Here is an 8949-nt window from a genome sequence, read left to right on the forward strand (position 1 = left end):
TACAGCGCAACCCTCAAGGAATTGTTTACTTCTCAAGAACTAACCCTAATGACAGCTTCACTCTTTGAAAACTATAATATATATTATTTTCCGTAGTAAAAGCTTGTTTTGAGTCCAAGATGTGACATGTTATCGCATATTAAAATATACAAGAAAGTCGACTGTGTACATGCATCCCTTCTTTAAAGGAGCACTACAAATTTACCTCCGAAATCTCTACAAGTTGCACATTATCTACATAAATTAAAATCGTGTTAGGCAATTAATCCTGCGTTTTACAAGATTTTCAAGAAGTACTGCTATCAGTGATTCATTCACTCACTTGTATACATGCTGGATTATTTTTCTTAGCGTAAATTTACCCGTTTCGGCAGTTGAAGAAGCTACCTTTTGCTTGGAGAAGAGTCTGGTTGCTATGTTCTTTGGTAAGAATGTTGTATTTGGTTTCCGTATGTGAAACACTTTTATATGCAAAAGCTCAATTGATGAGAACCTTAATTACTGTTGGGTTAATGAGAGTATTGAGGATTCGGTCCTATCTCGTATATTGCCTGATTCATGCACACGTGTGAAAACCGTTTTCCGAAATTCGGCCCCCCTTTTCGGATATGTTAAGGCTTGCCGGAGGTAGTTGTTGCTGGGCCGTTAGTTGCTCGAAATCTTTCAACATAATACTTGCTTTAAGCCTTCGGTGTCTGATGTGATTAATGTAAGATGTCTAACTCTTCGACGAACACTTTGAGGGCGGTTTAGTGATTCGCCCCGCGTAAGCTCTTTTTACATGTTTTCATTCACACTTGATAATAGGAATCTCTAAGAATAAGGACTGTTTTTAAAGTTTTTTCGCCCGTTGCGGAACCGCTTGTACGCCCGATGGTACCACACGAATACTCGTTACCGACTCGTAATATGGTCCCTAAAAGTTTTTTGCAGTATTGATACCACCTATAAGCACTAGATTTCGTTCATGATACAGAATATGATGAACGCTCTTTATTATTTCATTTTTGTTTTCCAAGAAAAAGTAACGAGTTTGAAGGTCATTCACTTAAGATTCCTCACATACAACATGTTAGAATGCTCTAAACTACAGCTAAATAGGCGGAGTCTGTTTTTTGCGAATACAACTTGGACGTTTTATTGATACGCTTTGACCCACCATGTATACTTCATTTCTGATACTACTGTAGTTGGCTCATTTGGAAGTGACGGAACATCTACGTGTTTTTTTATACTAAACTTTATCCAAATCTGTATACGTAGAGACCAACACTACATTGTTGGGCGATTTAATTTATTGCGCGAGAAAATTTTAGACATACAGTACACTCCGTTTGGCTCCCTTAACCTCAGAATAGTTTGCACGAAGCTTCTGTGCTTTAGTTTGGAACTTTTGGTAAGAACTACAGTGTTAACGGATGGCTTTGCCCCACAATAGAGAATGACATGAGATCATTTTTCTTCAAGACAAACGATTCCCATTGCCCTCGGCCCTTTTTCGTTCGGTCCTTATTCCACTTCTATCTCTATATATCCTTTGCGTTTCCTTATTTTATTCTTCGGTCCCACTCTTATTTTTCCTGCTGGTCCCATCATCCGTGCTGCTGCTTCTTTTGGCTAGGATGTTTGTCCAGGGAGTCTGCAGAACCTTTCACGATTGTAAACCTTAACGACTGCAGCAGCTTTTCTTCCAACTTGCTGTGCTAAGGGCATCACTGTTGGAATCAATAGTCACGCAAAATATAACTTTACGGCTTCTTAGGACGAACAATATTACTAATTAGAGCGAGTACAATATACACATATACTAAACGGTTGTAGAATGTGCAATTATTACTCCGGGGAAAAAGTTATCTGATACATTGCGTGCGCAATAAATTTACTAAAATTAATTCGTAAAATACAGTATGATAAATATGGCTTTGGTAACGTGCAGTGATTTTATTTGCTCTCTTCTGCCATAGAAGAAAGATACTAGATCGAGTAAACTACGTGTACGATTAAATGAAAGTTAACGCACTGCCGACATATTGTTAGCCGAATTATACTAATCTATAGTATAGTATTTCCAAACAGTATTGTAAGTTTTGAGTTAATAGATATTATCATAACCAAAGATGAACAGATAAAATTTCCGAAAATCTCTAAACGTAAAATAACTCTACCTGTTGCAGAGATATAACTTAAGACAGTTCGAGCTGCACTTCATTTACTGATATCATGGTACTGTAATGAGTTCGAACAGGCTGGGTTTTATTAGGTGTAAAGCAATCGTGTAAAAAGTAAAAACAAAAATACATTCCATAGAAGATTTGACATTTGTTGTGTAATTATTTTTTTGCAGATTTTGGTTATGTCTCGCGAAAAAAAACTCGGAACATGTATTTATTTAAAGTTTGCTTGATTGAAAGCGCTATGTCTCGTCATATAAACTAAAAAATTGTATACTGCACATTAAATCGTAATGAAGTTTTTAAATGACATTTTTAGGTGCTCTGCGTTACCTCGTCTGTCAAAATCATTCGTGACAAGTACCCAAGTAAACATGTTTTTTACCGAAAGTCTGCAAATTTATCCGGGACCGTGGGAAAAAATATCGTTGTAAATTGAGTTATTCAATCTGTTTTCAAATAGGAGAGAAACTACTAGTATTTTTATTCATTTGTAGCAAAGTTTTACTCACTTATTTACAATTTTCGAATATGTACCAAATTTCGTCAGCATGATCTCAATATCTAAGTAGAGCAAGAGTCTTCTGACAGTTAAAAAAAGTCACTTAACACTTTAAAGGTTTCTACTTGACTTTTTTTACTCTTATATTTACTAGATTAGACTATTTTGCTACTTTACAGACGTAAAATAGAGACTCTTGAACTTAAGTTTATCAAATATTATATTTAATATACGTATATAAAAACACGACCGTGTCCTATGAACGTATGAGGTTGACATTTCAAAATTCGTTGTGCCTGTTGAGGAAGACTCTTCAGCGATGGTATTGTGACGCATGATGTCAAATAGTACCTGACGCGTATTCCACGCAGCGTCTGTCGAAAACTCAATGTACCTTATAGGATGCGGCGAAATCGAGTATTGCAATACGAGTAACTACATGTCGGCTAGTTATGCTCGCCTGCCTGCCCTTCATTGGTTATCGCCTCTATGTAATAAGAATTGGAGTGAATCTCCGCCATCTTCCTTTTTTATGTTCTGAAAAACTCCAAGTATGCAGGAGTAATGGAAAGTTTGGCTCTGCGTCTCAGCTCCTTAACAAATAGCGAAACATCGTCTAGAATGTACACGTATGTGTTCAGTGATGCAGTCCTATGGTGCGTTTTAGAAGCGGGTTCAATTTCGTAAAGTTTTTGGAATCGCATTGATGAGAATTATTCCCACTTTACTTGAATTCCGTAGGAAGCTGCCATGGCCATCTTAATTCTGAGTAGGGCCAGCGCGGTTCGGAAGGGATGTTTGGATTCGCATACCCGCGTTCGCCACCATCGCTTGTCGTATTTTCTGTGCTTTGCAAAGGTTTGGCCGCTTGTAAATAAAATCACATATACATATTTGAAGCTTGTCCCGTGCTTCAAGGCCGTTCTGCAATATAGGGTATGTTGGTAATAGTGAGACGGCCTCTACGGCGGAAGTCTTTAGCTTTCGGTGTATAAAATCGGCTTTTCCTAAAGATTTCAAGATTGTTAGCATAGAGTTTTTACATTTTCCAGTGAATTTTGAACATTAAGGCGCAGATTGTTTAGGAGCAGCGAAAAGAGCATGGGACCCGGGTTATCACCCTGTGCTACGCCAATTGTTTAAACGAATGCTTCAAGCTGGACTAGCCCATCATTTATGCTAACCAAATGTTCTAGAATTGCCCTGATCAAACGCGGTATGTTCCGAGAGACTTCGCATTGTGCAAGCTTCACTGGAATCCAGCTTTAAAGTACCACATCAGATGCTGGCTAAAGGTCCACAACCGCCACGTGAAGCGTCTCTACTGGCAGAACAGCGACCCGACGCACCTTTTGAAGTAGTATATCGCATGCTGTAATGGTAAAGTGTTCTGCACAGAATTTGGGCTGTTTAAAAAACATCTTCACACTTTGTGTTATAGGATGAGCAAGAAGCCTCTAACAGAAGTCTCGATCTCCTTCCAAGAAGACGGGTCGTGCGGATTGTCTTTTGCCTTGTGGATAATGTTTAGAAGTGCATAACTCCAATCCCTTAGCAGGCATTTATATTGTAAGCAGGCACTGAATCAACGTGTCCAATAGGAAAACATATCGGCCGCACTCTTCATGTGTTCATCGCGGATAAGGACCGGTTCCGCCGTTTTATTCAACAAGAGCTGTTTCCGACTCCGCTTCCAGCGTTATGAATGTTTGTTTGCTTCATATTTCAACGAAAATGCAGTCCGTGAGATGGTGATCACCATAGTACATACTTTTGAAGCGCCCTATTAGCACTTTTTGAGTAGGCATTTTTATAGCCCCCATCCCTTTTGCATGGCTAATGTATTTTCCTAAATCGTAAGGTGCTGTAAATGGACCGACTTGAGCATTCGCCTATACCAGCTTTTCAGAAAGCGACGTAATAATTTTGTGAATGGGTGACGCTGGGTCAGTTTTTTTTTTATCTAAGGCACTGTAACAAAGGGCAACTTACAACTCGTGTTTGAGCGTAGTCGGCGCGGGCTTAAATGAATTACAGACTATTTCAGCACTTTGATCAAAATCTCAGTTCAGGTTGTATTGTTTAGCATGAAACCGGGAACAGGTTTGGGGCCGAGCTTGGTTGGTTTTGACGGGACAGATAAGTTGGCGTTTTTGAACTGAAAAAGGAGTTCGACTTCTATTGGTACACTCCGCACGTCAGAGTGCTCCTTATATAACGAATTGTTCCTTCAAATTGTACGTAGTTCTTTTTGTTCATAAGTTCAACGCGAACATGCCGGTTACTAATCTCCCCATATGACCCCCAAACCTAGGCGTGTTAATAGCAGAGGGCAGGCGGAACCCGACGTCGTTGAGCAGATCAAATATTGCGCGCGTGCGATTTGTCGATTCCCATGTTCAGGTCACCAGCAATTACCAAGCAGGCTATTGGCGCTGAAAAAGCATCCATAGCACGAATGATCTTGGCGATCAATATCGTCGTGTTTTCGCTGTTCGGACGACGTAGGTATGCTGCCATAATCGACCGCCTCTCAGTCTTACCGTATTATCCTCTACAAGTGTTACATTAAATACCTCTAGTTTTTTGTTGCAAAGCACTTATGCCCCGCCACTAGGGCGACTAGGCACGTAAGTGCGCGAGTAGGTGGACAACATTATAATCTGGCATTTAAAAGGCTTTTGACTTCCAGGGCTAAGTAAATCTGAAGATGTCGACATTTATAAAAGCAGTAAGGCTTTTCATTTTCGTTTTGATCCCTAAAAAAGGTTTTATTCTTCTTGTTAATACATATTTTTCTGGCTATTTCTCTATTGTAACTATACCGATAACTTTCCATTTGCCATTGTGTGTAACAGAAGCATGCCGAAAAGTGCGTCGTCTTAAGTTGCCTTTGATGCTACAGCCTTGTTGTCTAATTTGCAGTCCTTTGAGAAGAAAGACACGAATAGTACATGAGGTTCAGAGCCATGTCAAGTTGGTTGAGCTCAGCACAAAAAACTTCTATAGCCGAAATGTCTGGGTTTTCTTCAAATTCCATGCACTCATGATAGTTGTCTTCCAGGACCACGATGGTCGATATATTTCTTTAACTACATTGTCTACGTCTATCTTCCATGTTGCTTGGGGGACGATGGGAGTTTTTTTTGCTAAGGCGTTCTCTTAAGGTGGGTACCAGTGAGTTCATTATCCTACCATTCGTTCTTCAGTTTTGGACACCGATTTCCTTGTGGGACCTGTATTTGTAGCAGTGAAGAAACAGACATTTTGGAATCCGATGTGGTAGGGCACAGGAGTTCCCCATATCCCTGCGTATTTAGTCAATTTTTCTTTGAGAACTTGCAGACAGTAAAAAAAAAAAAGATATATCTTATTGCTTTGGAACTGAATAATGAACAGATATTCAAACATTTCAGAAAACGTTCCATTGTCTAATTTACCGCTTCAACGTCGTATACTCTACATCACTGTTTCAAAGAGAGATTAGCTGATGCGCCCTTTTATTGTTGACGCTAGAAAGTTTGTGAAACACTTTATTGCACTTACAGCGGAATATGTATAGGCCGCCGTACGCTTCTCACACCTCGAACGAATACTGAAATTTCACAGTTAACACAGTGGAAGAAAACGGTTTCGCCGGGGAAGATGGGCTTTTACTACAACCAGCTGAGACCCATCCTTTTGAGGTCGCAAATTCGCTAGAAGTGAATGTTTATTTTTGTTGGGCTGGCTTCTCTGCCCGTTATCTAGCCTTTTACCATCTTCCGAATCAGTCTGAACAGATGGTGAGCTAGGAGAGTCCTTTAGAGGTTACAAATCGATCGACGCGTAGACCACCTAAGCACAAGCGCTCGAGAAGGTCATGCGAGAGTGCGTTCGAAGCTTTCTACCAGCTATTCTGATTAGGTAACCGAATCACTTATGAGCACTCAGAAATACCGCTCGGTGTCTGTATAAGGCCATGTGTGGCATGGGAACGGAAGGAGCGGTACCTAACAAACCCGAGTCTAACAGGAGTGTTTTACATGCACTCTACAAAACTCCAGAGCTCGTATGACTACTTTTCTTCGCACAGCTGAGACTCTCATACTGTCAAAAAATATAGATCATTTTTTGACAGTATATATATATATATATATATACATATATATATATAATAAGTCCCAATTAAAGAAAACTTCGCGGAACTGTCGTAGCCGGCATACGTTTTGAGTATTGAAGATATGCACCAGTTTTTTCTACGAAAAATTCGTCATAGCGAACAAGAGTGCGTCGTTTTCCTAATTTGAGCAATGAAGAGATATTATCCAGTCCTTCTGCTAACTCTCACCGAACTTAAAAACTTTCTTTTAACCGAATCGACTGCCTAGGTAATTTCGAATTTTTATACACCTCTTGAAAAATCCGAGAGAGGATTTTTATTAAGCAAATTAGAAGATATAGTTTGATATACCTAGGTTTTTGGTACGAAAATGAACGGCCGTTCTAGAGAGGAGAATATTACCTGTTAATTTGTCTGCCCAGATGAGCTCCGACGGTAAGCCTTTTCGAGCCTTGGTACCTCATGACTATTTTCATCTTTCTGAGTTTTTGCATTTTTAGGTCTTTTGGAGCTGCCAGCCAAAGAGTTAGTTTTGTTAGATTTTTTCGCATATAGCGTATTATGATATCACTCAGTTAACAGCCACCCACATCGCTTAACGTACCGTTACTATTTAAATGTGCTTTAGTAAGATTAACGAAGGAATATTTTAAACGTAATTACTGGTTTAGGGTCCGAATTAAAGCCGTAGATAATAAGATAGACCGTCACGGATGAAACTTTTAGGACATTCAACACAATGCCTATTTTCGTTTAAATGCAGCTTTAGTAATAAAGCATAACAAAAAGTATTTCTCAGTATTTATATTTTCAGTTGTGTATATATATGTATATTACATATTACGGCCATAGAGAAGCCCGCGTGTAGCTGTCAAGTACGCTGATGTGTAGGTTTGCTAAATTAGTGGCATGGTAGAACACCTTGTATAATGCCCGCCTTATCTATGGCGCACAGGAGAATTTTCTAGCCTGGTGTTCCCCTGCTAGCAACAAGAAGGGGCTACAGTTCATTAACATGGTATTGGACAATTAGTTTGTTTCTTCTGAAGAACGCTTGGCGGTGGCCACCATAGTGATGCTTTTTAGTTTAGTTCAAGCGTTTTTGTTGGTTCACAATGACTTGGCAATACATCACTAGGCAGCCGCGTAGAGAGGTGTCGAATTTGACGAAAAAGAATTACATTAGCCGCGCTTTTTAACAACAGCATATAACTTGACGGAAACGCTGATAGATATCCACCCATAATAGCAAGTTTTATGGTAATTTAATTTTAAATGCAGGTCAAGACGGTCGCTGTCACATAAAAACATCATGTTACTTTTACGCGAATATCAGCGTTTAACGAAGGAAACATGTGTTGGTGATCGATGGTCTTATCGAAGAAAGTATTCCCTTTGCCAAACTCTATCATTTCCTAAAAAAGAAATGACTTGTGAATTTGTATATCATTATCTCTTTCGATATATTTCAAGGCTTATATATCAGCATTTTGTGATAAGACTGTTAAAATATAAGGTACAACTAAAAAAATTTGGTGAGACGTGCAATAATATGCGAACTATATCGGTACATTGCTGAAGCAAGATCAAAAATGAAATGCGAAAACTTTACGGGTTTAGATTTTTTTTTGCCGTTATCAATAATTTAAAGGCATAAAACCTCATGTTGAAACATCTCACGGTGTGGCGTACCCCCGTTTGCGATCAGCTAATTTCGATTCAGCTTAAGGTATATACACTTTATATATACATATGTATATATATATATAGATATATGTATATATATATATAGGGTGCCCGATTTACTTGTGCTTATGCTGGCGACTTTATAGTATGGTAGTCGCTCTTGGATTATTGGCAAAGGTACTAATGATAGTAACTATGAAGGCCTTACCAAAAAGAATTTAGTTGTTGCAAGTCAGCTAAACATGGCACCGACAGCCATTATTTATTATCGCTATCTGTCCGCTAGCTTTTATAGGATGAAGTGAAGCTATTCATTTCAATGGTACTGTGAGCGCATTGGAACTAATGTGGTACCTTTGTTCAAATGAAAATATCACTGCGATTGTATTATAACAAAAATAATATTTATACATTCAATGAGTATAAATGCTACGTATTATAATAGTGATCGCCTTGATAACTTTCATCAAAAATTTTTGCAAATGCAA

The sequence above is a fragment of the Varroa jacobsoni genome, unplaced genomic scaffold (assembly GCF_002532875.2).
Source record: "Varroa jacobsoni isolate VJ856 unplaced genomic scaffold, vjacob_1.0 contig00312, whole genome shotgun sequence".
NCBI classification, from domain to species: Eukaryota; Metazoa; Arthropoda; class Arachnida; order Mesostigmata; family Varroidae; genus Varroa; species Varroa jacobsoni.